At 41.2% G+C, this 11,865-nt stretch overlaps 1 long non-coding RNA gene across 2 annotated transcripts; it reads left to right on the forward strand.

Annotated features, from left to right (window-relative positions):
- The first annotated feature begins 213 nt into the window (after nucleotides 1–213).
- On the forward strand, nucleotides 214–6,541 carry LOC114080284 (uncharacterized). Of its 2 annotated transcripts, XR_003580589.2 has the most exons (4): nucleotides 214–1,162; nucleotides 4,450–4,550; nucleotides 5,664–5,706; nucleotides 6,274–6,541. It is a non-coding gene; the product is annotated as an uncharacterized lncRNA (long non-coding RNA). The 2 variants fall into 2 exon arrangements; XR_003580588.2 differs by lacking the exon at nucleotides 5,664–5,706 and having other exon boundaries at nucleotides 216–1,162.
- The last annotated feature ends 5,324 nt before the right edge of the window (nucleotides 6,542–11,865 follow it).

Genomic DNA, 11,865 nt, shown 5'->3' on the forward strand with positions numbered 1-11,865 from the left:
GGCAGGGCGAGCGAGCAATGAAAGACGAGACCGGGCCGACGCCGACGGAGCGTGTTAGTCAGCGCTGACAAGTGAAGGCCACCTCCCCACGGACTGGGAGGACGCAGCTGGGGTTGGGGACTTCTGGGGGGCAAGCTCGAGGATTCGAGCTGGGCGGGTGCTCCCGCGCGGTGAAGGGTGGGGCTGGAATGGGGGAGTGCTGATCGCCCTCGGGCTGGAAGGAATGTGGGCGGTGGAGGGTGGGGTAGTGTTAGCGGGTGGTGAGCCTTTTTCGGGTGGGAAGGAAACTTTTTCTTAACGTGGCGGCTGTCACTTAAGATAGTCATCCAGGTGCTAAGCAAGGACCTTACAACGGGAACCCTAAATCTTCAGCTGTATCCACTGTTGACCTCCAAAGTTTAAAGGTATAGGTACTGCCCTGTGCAGAGGCCCACACCTGGAATCCCAGCGGCTCAGGAAGCTGAGACAGGATTGAGAGTTCAAAGCCAGCCTCAGCAAAAGTGAGGCCCTAAGCAACTCAGTGAAACCCTGTCTCTAAATAAAATACAATAGGGCTGGGGATGTGGCTCAGGGGCTGAGTGGCTGTAAGGATGGCCCTAGGCCTTAGCCTAGGCAACTCCATTTTAAAACTCTAGTTTGAAACCTGCAGTCTCACCAGCACACCTATGGAGCTCTCCAGTATGGCCCTCAGACCCAAACAAGTCACTTCTCCCCACCCTGACAAACTCAGAGTGAACTCTTTGGCATGTTGCCCTCTGCCTGATATGAGCAAGAAGCAAGAATATCAGGGTGGGGACCACCAGACCAGATGCTTTAACCTCAGGAGGAATGACATCACTGAGAAATCCTGTAGCAGCTGATAGGGATTGACAGATGGTCAAAGCCCCAAAACTTTGTATAAATGATGGAGCAAATGAACAGACATTCAGCCAGCTGACACTGATGCACACAAGTCTGAGAGCCTGATGAGGACCTGGACTGACATCCCAGCTCTTCTCATCTGCCTGATCTTCTGCATTATTCTCACCTCTCTCAAACTCTACAGCAGTCTCTGGACTCTGGTGAGAAAAGGACACCTCCCTGTGACCGCCTCCTCAGGCAGCCATCAGCTCCACCCCAGGAGAAGCTTGCCTTGGTTCCTGACCTGATCACTGTTGTCTGAGTGAGTACATCTTCTGGACTTAAAGCCTAAGGCTTCAGACTTTTGATCTGACACTCAAGCTTAGCACACAGGGGGAATGTCTGTAATAAGTCTGCCGTGATGAGGTGTGTTTGCAGTGTTTAGAATTGTTTGCTTTGAATTGATTATGTCTATTGCAGTGCCTAGCATTAAGGATTGTCATTTTCTTGATTAAGAACCTATAGAGTGAAATTGTATTGAGTGATTTGAGTGAATAAAGCATTGAAAAGGGCAGAAGCAGTGGACATTCTTTATTTCTCCTCAACTGCATAAGTCGCACCTTTCACCCATCATGACAGTGGCACTGAGTTCAATCCCCAGTGCCATAAATAAATAAATAAAGGTATACTTCTTGAAGGATATGGAGAATAAGTCCAAGGATACATCCCCTCCTCTGCAGCTGTTCCCACACCTGCCTTCTCTGGGGTAAAATTGAAGCTTATGTCATTTAAAAGCCCAGACCTCAGACAAAGGGAATGAACACAAAAGGAACTCACACCTGACCACTCCACCCTAATAGGTCAGCTAACCTCAACACAAGCCACAGGAAATTCCCTATCCACACTACAGTGCCACCCTAATGAATCAGCAATAAAACATAGACCCTTCCTTTAGCCAATAGGCACCACCCCCCACCCACCCAAAAATGAACCACAGCAGGTATTTGACCTATTGACACCATCTCTGAATAAAGAGAAATTTAGAAATCTGAGAAAATTGTTCCTTGCAACTCTGTTAAGAGTTGATTCTTTTCTCCTAGGAATTACATAGTTTATCATCTAATTGATAGGCCTTTCATCCATTTTGAATTCACTCTGTACAAGTCAGAGACAGGGATCTACAAATGGATAATAACAAGTTTCCTAAGCATAGTTTTGTTTTTGTTTTTTAATAAAGGATGTCCTTTTTCTAATGCATTTGGCATACTTGTACAGGATCAAATAACAATCTGTGTGGGTTTGTCTCTTTGAATTCTATTCTGATCCATTGGTTTGTCTCACTTCTCTGGTTGAATGTGTTCATGTTTTAAGAACATTATATCCTCAAATTTCTGAGATTTACTTTACAAATTTCTTAAACTAAGTAAAGTATTATTATTTCTTCAGTAGTTAGCTCATTTCAAACCTAATGATTCATTTTTCATGTTAATAAATTACTGAAATGTGGATTAAATGAATCATCTGATCATACAGCATATTTAGTCCCTCAACAAATTCCTTGTTGCTCATCCCCAAATGCAATTTTTGTTTACAGTAGTTTGCCTTTGAATATACAGGAATGAAGTTAGCATACAAACCAGAATCCATGGTTTGAGCAAGTAGCATTCAGGATTTGGATGTGGGTCTCATCTTCTGAGATATTGTTCTCCATTGCTCTAAGCTCAGTGATCACACCAGGAAATTGAAAACCAGCTCACATATATGAATAATGTCCACACCATCCCTCCACCTGCTGCCCAGATTTGAGATTGTCAAAAATTTTCTCCAATACCCTACCCCAATATTATTCTCAATTATTCCTCAGAATAATTGAGAATAATTGTCCCATAAGAACAGAGACATTTACTCTGATGCTGCCTCAAAAGACAAATCCTTTAAAGACTCCATCCCACTGTACTGGCCCCTGAGTCAGGGAGGGGCATAGTCAGTGGACGCTCCCCCCATCTCTTTCCACTTCCCATTCTGCCGCCTCTTACCTTTTGCCTTCCCACACTTCTCCAAGAGACAGACAGTTTGACCTGTCTAGTCATGGGATTGCAGCACACTGGGAACCTACCATGGACCAGCCCACACCATGTCCTGAAGGCATCAAGGGCTGAGGTGTAGCAGCCTCTAACTTGGGTCTGGGTTGGTTGACTCTGGAGCTGACAGTGGGAGGTCAGAGTCCAGCCACAGCTGGTTCCCACCAGTTCTAATCAGCCTACCTCCCCCCACCCCCATCCCCCTCCCCCTTTTTACACCTGAGAAAACAGGCTTTTGTGTATTTTTAAAACATTGATATTCATGGACTATTAGGCAGAGAACTTTTTAAAGGAAGTATAGAAAATATAAGTATACCTATCCATAATACATCCAGCAGCCCTTCCCACAAAGCCAGGCACTTTGCTCCCTGCTTGTCACGTCTTATTCTATTTTGTGCATTTAAAAACTCAAAAGAAGTTTGTCCTGTACCAATACACATTTCACAAGAGCACACTGATGGTCAGACAGCAACAATGACAATCCCATCATATGGAGAATAGGTGAGCTTTAGTCAGGTTTTTTGCTGCTGTGACCAAAAGATGTGGTAACAATTTTAAAGGAGAAAAAGCTGGGGGCTCGTTGTTTTAGAAGTCTCAATCCATAGACGGCTGGTTACATTCCTTAGTGCTCAAAGTAAGGCAGAACATCATGGTGGAAGAATGTCATGGAGAAAATCAGGTCAAGGCATGATCACAAAGCAAAGAGAAACTAAGCCTCAGCTCAACAAATACATACTCAAAACCATGTCTCCCATGACCCAACTCCTCCAGCCACAGTTTACCAGCCTACAGTTACCACCCATTAATCCCTATCAGGGATTAATTTGCTGATTGGGTGAAGGCTCTCAGAAACCCACTCATTTCACCTCTAAACTTTCTTGTACTGTCACACATGAGCATTGGGAGGACACACCTAACATCTACACTGTAACAAGGTGGCAGTCACTACTATCACTTCATCCACTGAAGTGCTGGTCTGGTGAACACGGGACGGTGATGAAGCCCTGTGTGAGCAAAGGAAGGAATTGAAGATGGTCCTATCTTGGTGTTTTAGTCAGCTTTTTCACTGCGGGGCCCAAAGGAACAAACCAAAACAGTTGTATAGGAAGAAAATTTATTTGAGGGCTCATGATTTCAGAGGTCTTAGTCCATAGAAGACCAGCTCCATTCCTTGGGGCCCGAGGTGAGGAAGTACATCATGGTGGAAGAGTGTGGCAGAGGGAAGCAGCTTACAAGATGATCAGAAAGTAAAGAGAGACTCCACTCTTCAGATATAAAATATATCCCCCATAGCCATGTCTCCATTGAACCACTTTCTCCAGCCACACCCCACCTACCTCCAGTCACTAATTAATCCCATCAGGGATTAACTCACTAAGTTAATTCCTCCTCCAAACCTTCTTGCATTTTCTTACATGTGAGCTTTTGGGGGACACCTCACATCCAAACCATAATTGATGGTTCCAGCCAGTCTACCAAAGTCTCCTTGTGCCTGGCTGGAAGGTCACACCATGCAGATCTTTTACAGGTTCATGGAAGACTTGCTTCACACTGGAGAGGATCAAGAGGCACACAGAGTTAGTGACAACGCCATGAGCCACAAGAGGATGAGGATCAGGATTCAAACGAGTAAGGCTCAACATTTCCTATTTGTGTATGTGAAGGACAAGGTGAAAAAAAAATTCAAAATAAAATCTGATGTGTGGAACAGAGGACGAAAAAACAATTAGTATTTTCAAAGTGTTTTGTTAGCTGTGTATCAACAGCACTTACCAGTATTCAAAGTCATCATGAAGAGCCTCATAACACTTGAGTTCTTGAAGCCATCCCCAGCGTAGACAGAAAACAGACCTGTGAGTGCCCAGTGTATGCTCCACAGCAACCATGCTGAGAGCCACCCAGAGCTGTAACTGGGTGGCCCTCCCTGTGAGCCACTAATGAGGCTTGGTCTGTGTGAATTTCTCAAGCGTGTATGAAGGGGACCACAGTGTGAATGACTTCCTAGGGAATTCAAGTGTCCATTAGATGAAATTTAAATCTCATGGTTTGGTGTTACACTAGACAACTCACAATGTTAGAGATAAAGAACTTCAAGACAGTGGAAGGAAGTAGGGAATAAATTAACCACCCTGGTTCCAACTGTGTGATCTTGGACAGATCACTTCCCTTCTGGGTTTTATTTTCCTTTCTGCATCAGTGAGATGTAGGTTGAAATTAGATGAAATACAGATATTGTCATACTCTAGCAATAAAATTTCCAATGCATCTCCCTATAGTTTGAATCTGACCCATGTGTCTTTGTAGGCTGTATGGTAGGCAGCCTCCCCAGTGGCTCATGACACCAAGTGGTCAGTGACTCACTTCTCAATGGCACAAATGCTGAGGTATCACTTTGGTCTCAGTTTACTCTGGCTGCTGAAACCAAGTGCTGTAGCCTACATGATTTACAAATAGCAGACATTTATTTCACAGTTATGGAGCCTGGAAGAGCTCTGGCAATCTGTCTCACCAGAGCCTCACTCTTTTTAGGGAATCAGAGCACAGTGGGTTCTCAATGGAGAAAAGTGGTCCTCACTTATGGTCACATGATACCCATGTAACAACCCACTCCAGTTTGTACAGGAGGCACCTACAGCTTCATCTCCTGCAGCCCTGTCTATATCAGGGTGTATATGCTCATCTTAGTTTCAGGTTTCCATGGAAGTAGACACTAGAAACCCAGTTCTGTCTCTCTTTTGCTAGGGCACAAGAAGAACCCGGGGAACTCGTGGACCCTCCTGCTCCTGTCAGTACCCTCTGGGAATGTTGTTAGGAGGATGGATGAACTAGCCCTTAGAAGGGTTGCCTTTGACCTCTTTTGTCTTATTCTCTAGTGATTTAAATCTTGCTTCTCCTTCTCTATCCCATATTTATAGTTCCCTTCTCTAAACGAGTGTTCTCCCATGGAAAAGTGGAGAAGAACATGGGCCCAAGTGAGGATGGAGGAGCAGGGCCCAGGATATCAAGGATATCGATATCAGGATATCGATTCCAAATCAGACCTGAAGAGTGTATGGAACATGCACCCCTGCTCTCTAAATAAGAAATTAAAAAAAAAAAAACAGTAAGAAAAACATAAACAAAATGGGCAAAAATTAGACTAGGTGCTTCATTAAAAGAAACAATGGCCAAGAATGATGGAAACATGTTCTACATTGTTACTCTTGAGTAGAATCCAAATTCCAACTAGCATGTAATGCCATTACGCAATGGCTAATGTGAAATCCACTGACAATATAAATGCTGTGAGGACACAGGGCAAGGGGAACCCTCATGCACTGCTGTGCTCATGCTGCTACAACCCTCTTCACAGATCCTAGGCAGTATGTGCCAGAGAAGGACCCCCATACCGTGCACCAGTGGTTCCACTCAGCTACGTGAGCAGCAGAAATGCCTCAACAGGTTCACCATGCCAAGGACATCTCACACCAACAATACTTGGCACTTCTCCAAACAGGAAACAACAAAGAATGAATATCATAAAATAAACAAAATGCATTATATATCTTTAAATGGAATATAATACAGCAATCACATTCAAAATATATATAAAATAGACATAATAAACAAACGAAAGAATATTTTGTATTATTTCATTCGAATGTTAAAAAAGAAGCAATGTTCACTCAAAAGTTAGAAAATGTATACTTTTGGGGAGGACAGAAAAGTAACTTGGAAGGGGATATAAGAAGGAAACCTAGGAGGTTGGTGGTGTTTTCCTTCTTGTGAGAAATGGTTATTGGGAGTTTTTCCCTTTCAGTAATCGATCTATACAAACTGCTCTACACACAAATTCTTTTGACTAGAGCCACAGCCTCTGCTGTTGCTGTTGTTTGCTTATCCTGTTATTACTAAGGACAGTAGACGTAGGAATTAGTTTAAGACTTTGGAATTTCGGGCTCAAGATTCATATCCTGGGGCTGGAGTTGTGGTTCAGTGGTAGAGAGCTCAGTGGTAGAGAGCAGTTGTCTAGCATGTGTGAGGCCCTCAGTTTCAATCCTCAGCACCACATATAAATAAATGAATAAAATAAAGGTCCATCAACATTTAAAAAAATATTTTAAAAAATTCCTATCCCACATCCTATCTGAGAGACAATGGTCACTTTGTTAACACTCAGTTTCTCACTGATTTAAGGAGTTAATACTGCTTCCTTTCTCATAGTGATTAATGAGATTTAACCCTCTCGAATATCATCCCTATGGTGGTCCCTGGGGCTCTGAGCTTTGAAAAAGACATGATTATATGAGGTAAAGGAAAGAGAATAACAACTTTCAAATCAAGAGACGTTTTCAAAATGAAGAGATGATGCTGAGATGCAAGAAAAAAGCCCAAATGCCTTTTATTTTTGATCTCTTATCATTTCCAGATACGGTGATGATATATAAATGCAGGTGTTTGCAGCAAGGTTTGTGCAAGGTTGTGGTCCTGACAGTCTCTCCTTGACAGTTATTATCAGACATAAGTGCATGGGATTCCTTATTTCATAGCCTCCTGACTTTATTTATTTTTGCAGGGGTTGAGACAAGTGACTCCATCTTAAGCAGACAGCATTCCTACCTCCGCCTTTGATGAAGATCTTTCTGTAAGATCCTTGTCATTCAGCCGTGTTGTCTCTGGTTCTGGTTGTCTCCCAGTGCCAGGATGGACCTGCCCAGTGGTTGGTCTGGTCCTATTTCAGAGACAAGTGACTGTCAACTAGGACTCAGTGTCTAGATCCAAGCCACACCGGCACAGCAAGGGACCTGGAAGGAGTGGCTCAGGCTGCTTTCCTGGAGACCAAGGTTGCATTCAATCTTGTCTCTCTGATGGACACTGGTGAGAAACTGAAGGAACCTGGCTAGCATTATGCTGTTAGCAGCTGAACTTCTGCAGAAGTTTGGTAGAAAATAGGTACAAAGTTTTTAAGGAAAAAATATAGAATAAAAACAAAAGGAGGATAACAGTTCATTTAGTGCAGTTGTTCTGATTCAAGGCAACCTATATGAACAGAAAGAACCCAGGGGACAAAGTGAGACATTAGAGGGGATGAGAAAAATTTCACATCTAGGCAAATCTATACACATGTATTATAAATTTGAAAACAATGAGTAGTGTCACTAACCACAATGGGTGTTATAGTTTTTCTTTGAAAATAATTTTCTCTATACCATCAAGCCAGTATACACAAAATATTCAGAGAAAAAACCAATTTGTTTGCAAAATCAGTTTTATCAAGTTTTACCAGATTATTTGCATAGAAGCTTGGAGAATACTTACATATCAGATTGGTCTTGAAAAAAATATTTTCAGACTGGCTAGGGATATAGCTTAGTTGATAGAGTGCTTGCCTCACAAAAAGGTCCTGGGTTTGATCCCCAGCATCATGAAAAGAAAAATAAAATTCAGCCTAAAAAGCTGTATACCAAGACAGATTTTAGTCTTGTCCTCTGTATCTATAAATAATTTAAATGACATCCCACTGAAAATTTCTTTAAAATAATTGTTTTCAATTTTACCCTGTTATAAAGAGGAAATTCTCTTGTAAGTAACCACATTGCCAAAAAAGTAAGAATACTTTGAATTTGTTTTTAGTTTTTGAATTTTGGAGTATCAAGCATGGTGGAAAAGTAAACATTTCCACTTTGGTTCACAATCATAGCTGCTGTGCTGGATGCGATAATAAAATGCCGCATGCAAGGTTACTTTACAGGAAAAAAAGGTTTGTTCAGGTCCATTTCTCAGGTCCAGAGGCAAGGCACTGGCATTGCTGAGTTCTGGTCAGGGTTCTTGGTGGCAGAACATCACAGTGGCTGGTGATGGTGGGACCACATGTGGAGTGAGAGCTCAGCTCAGACTCTGCTCTGCTCTCCTTTGTTCCTGCATTTCACAGTAAACACAACAAATGGTACCCAGGCTGTGGCCAGAATGCTTTCCTGCTCTGACCTCTCCTTTGATGACTTAGTGCCTCAGGCCATGGGCACAATGCAGGCAGATTCTCTGCCATGGTGAAACCAGGGGGTCTTTGGCTCAGTTTCCAGCAGAGCCCTCACTCCCATCACAATCTGCTCTCCTCCCCTCCTCCAAACTCTAAGGTCTTGGACCTGGTCTGCTCATCTTCTGAGCCCTCCCCAGGGCCACCTATAACCATCTGCTTGGAACACACCAGGGTTTTTCTACCTGCATCTCCAGACTCTTGTAACCTCTGCCTGGTCCCTAACTCCAAAGCTGCCTCCCGCCCTCAGGTAGTCTGATTAAGGAGCCTCCTCCTTGGCACCATGTTCTCTATTCACTCTCCATATGTCAGAGAAGTTCATTAGTTCATAGTTGAGAGAGTTTGAGAGCATGCTGCTTGCTCTGGCCCAGCCATGTGGGCTGCATTGCACCCTGGTAAATGGCAATGTTGGGAGCTCTTGTGGGAAACAGGTCACCTCACCAACCAGAAAGCCAGATGAGCCGGTGGGGAGCCAGGCTCTAGCTCCTGTACCAATCCCCTCATGAGCATGAATCAGGGTCCCTCACGTAAGGCCTAATCCCTGCAAGGGCACAGCACCAAACGTCTAAGCACCTCTAACTAGTAAAGGTATCACCACCTCCCATATCACAACACTGGGACCCTCTAAAGGTTTCACCACCTCCCATGTCACCACACTGGGACCAAGAGGCCAAACTCGGACCTTTAGAGACACACCTACTCCACACCCAGATCACAGCACTCAGCAAATTGCTGCAGACTCCAGACAGCCTGAGAAAATGTTTTCCTAAATCTTGAAAACAAACACATTTACATAAAAAATAATGTTTCACATAAAACTCATATAGATACAATGATCAGTTAATTTGGTGTCATATAATTAATTCTTGTTCTGTTTGCTAATCTAAAAATTTTAGTTACTCAGTTTCTTTATTAAAGTAATGAAAATATTTTTTCAGGCCATGGGTCTTAAGATGATCAGAAACCTGTATGAAAGCATACTTGTCAATCATTTCCATGAATCTGATTTCAAAGTTTATATATAGAGGCAAAGCAAAATAACAACTTTATTTATAACAATGACTTAGAACATATATAGTTAAAAATTGGATGAAATTTCATAATTAAGATACAATTCAATTATTTCCTTTGTATGCATCATTTCCAAATAATAACATCAGGCCAGGACCAACAGTCATTTAGAAACTTCAGGTACTCTCCAACATACTCACATTGACACCATATCCATATCAATATGACTTTTAAAGGATTTATGATTACTATATAATTTGAAAATGTTCATATACAATTCAACACATCAAATTAGCCTGATTAGTTTAATATTTCCCTTTTTTATAAAATAAACATTTGAGAAGATCTAGGGGTCTCAGCAATATCCCAAATTTAAGTTAAAAAAAAAATCTTAATTTAGAACTTGGATTCTGGGGAAGTCCTGCCAAAGATGTTGAAACAGTTTTAAAATGTAGTTAAAACACTAACCATTGAGAAATCATATTCATTCAAAGGCAGTAACAACTGAAAAACTTTAAAAGAAAATAAATGCAAAAGAAAATAAAACCCTAAATTTAACTATTTCAAGACTCATATTGCTAAATAATAGAAATTAAAATAATAAAGCAAACAAGATATTATTTTGAAAGAAAATAAAAGCTTTGTTTTCCTAGGACAATTACAAAAGGTACAGAAACACTTCCTGCAATATGGGCGATTTTCTTTACAAGAAGCCCGCTGATAACCTGAAAGCTGAATCACATTAAGTAATTTAAACTTGATTAGATACTAGAAGAATTTGTGCCCAAGTTTATGAGTTATATAAGAAAATCATTGCATTGAACAGGGCATATGTGACTCTTAGAAAAAATTGAAGCAAAGTTGGCCAGACGTGATGGCAACACCTGTAATACCAGTGGCTTGGGAGGCTGAGGCGGGAGTTTCATGAGTTCAAAGCCAGCTTCAGCAATAGCAAGGCACTAAGCAACTCAGTGAGACCTATCTCTACATAAAATACAAAATAGGGCCAGGAAAGTGGCTCAGTGGCCAAGTGCCCCAGAGTTCAATCCCTGGTACAAAAACAAAAAGCAAGACAACAGCAACAACAAAAACGAATAAAGTTGTCCAGTTACCCTGAACAATACAGACACATTAAGAAAAATCAGATTATATTGAAGGAAAATATTACTCTAAACTGTAAAACTACTGTCCAGGACATGGTTGAATATTTAAAAACAAACAAACAAAAAAAAACTTTCAGAAATTTAAAAAAATACAAATTAAAAAACATCTTCCATCCTTTTTCCCCCTAACACTAGGTCTAGAAAACTTATGTGATTTTTAGTATAGTGAATTACATTCTGATTTATATAAAATATTAATGCTCAAATTTTTAGAAAAATCTAGATATAATTTCCTCTAACTTAGAGTCAACATGGCTACTAAGAAAATTCCTTTTACAAAATTCATGTTGCATGAATACTTCGAAATTTCCTCTAAAGTTTTATGACTTATTTGGATCTATAACTTGCTTAATCCAGCAGATCTGCCCCGTAGTGCCCACAGCTCATTCAGGAATAATCCACCATCCTACTTTTTAAAATTTTTTTTTTTTTTTTTTTTTTAGTATCTATTTAGTTGCAGATGAACACAAAGTATCTTTATCTATTTTTATGTGGTGCTGAGGATTGAACCACACATGGTAGAGCCTTACAGATGCCAGGCCAGGGCTTTCCCACTGTGCTCCAGCTCCAGCCCCGACCCACAGTTCTACTTTAAGAGAAAATCTGATTCTACCACCCAATTTTCTTAAAAAAAAAAAAAAAAAAAAAAAAAAAACCTGTTTCATCAAATGAATAGATCTTATAAGAACATGCTCATAGTTACATATTCCTTTAGACCTCTCACTTCACTCTTTTCCTTCTGCTTTTTTATTTTTAT

Source organism: Marmota flaviventris, chromosome 5, assembly GCF_047511675.1.
Source record: "Marmota flaviventris isolate mMarFla1 chromosome 5, mMarFla1.hap1, whole genome shotgun sequence".
NCBI classification, from domain to species: Eukaryota; Metazoa; Chordata; class Mammalia; order Rodentia; family Sciuridae; genus Marmota; species Marmota flaviventris.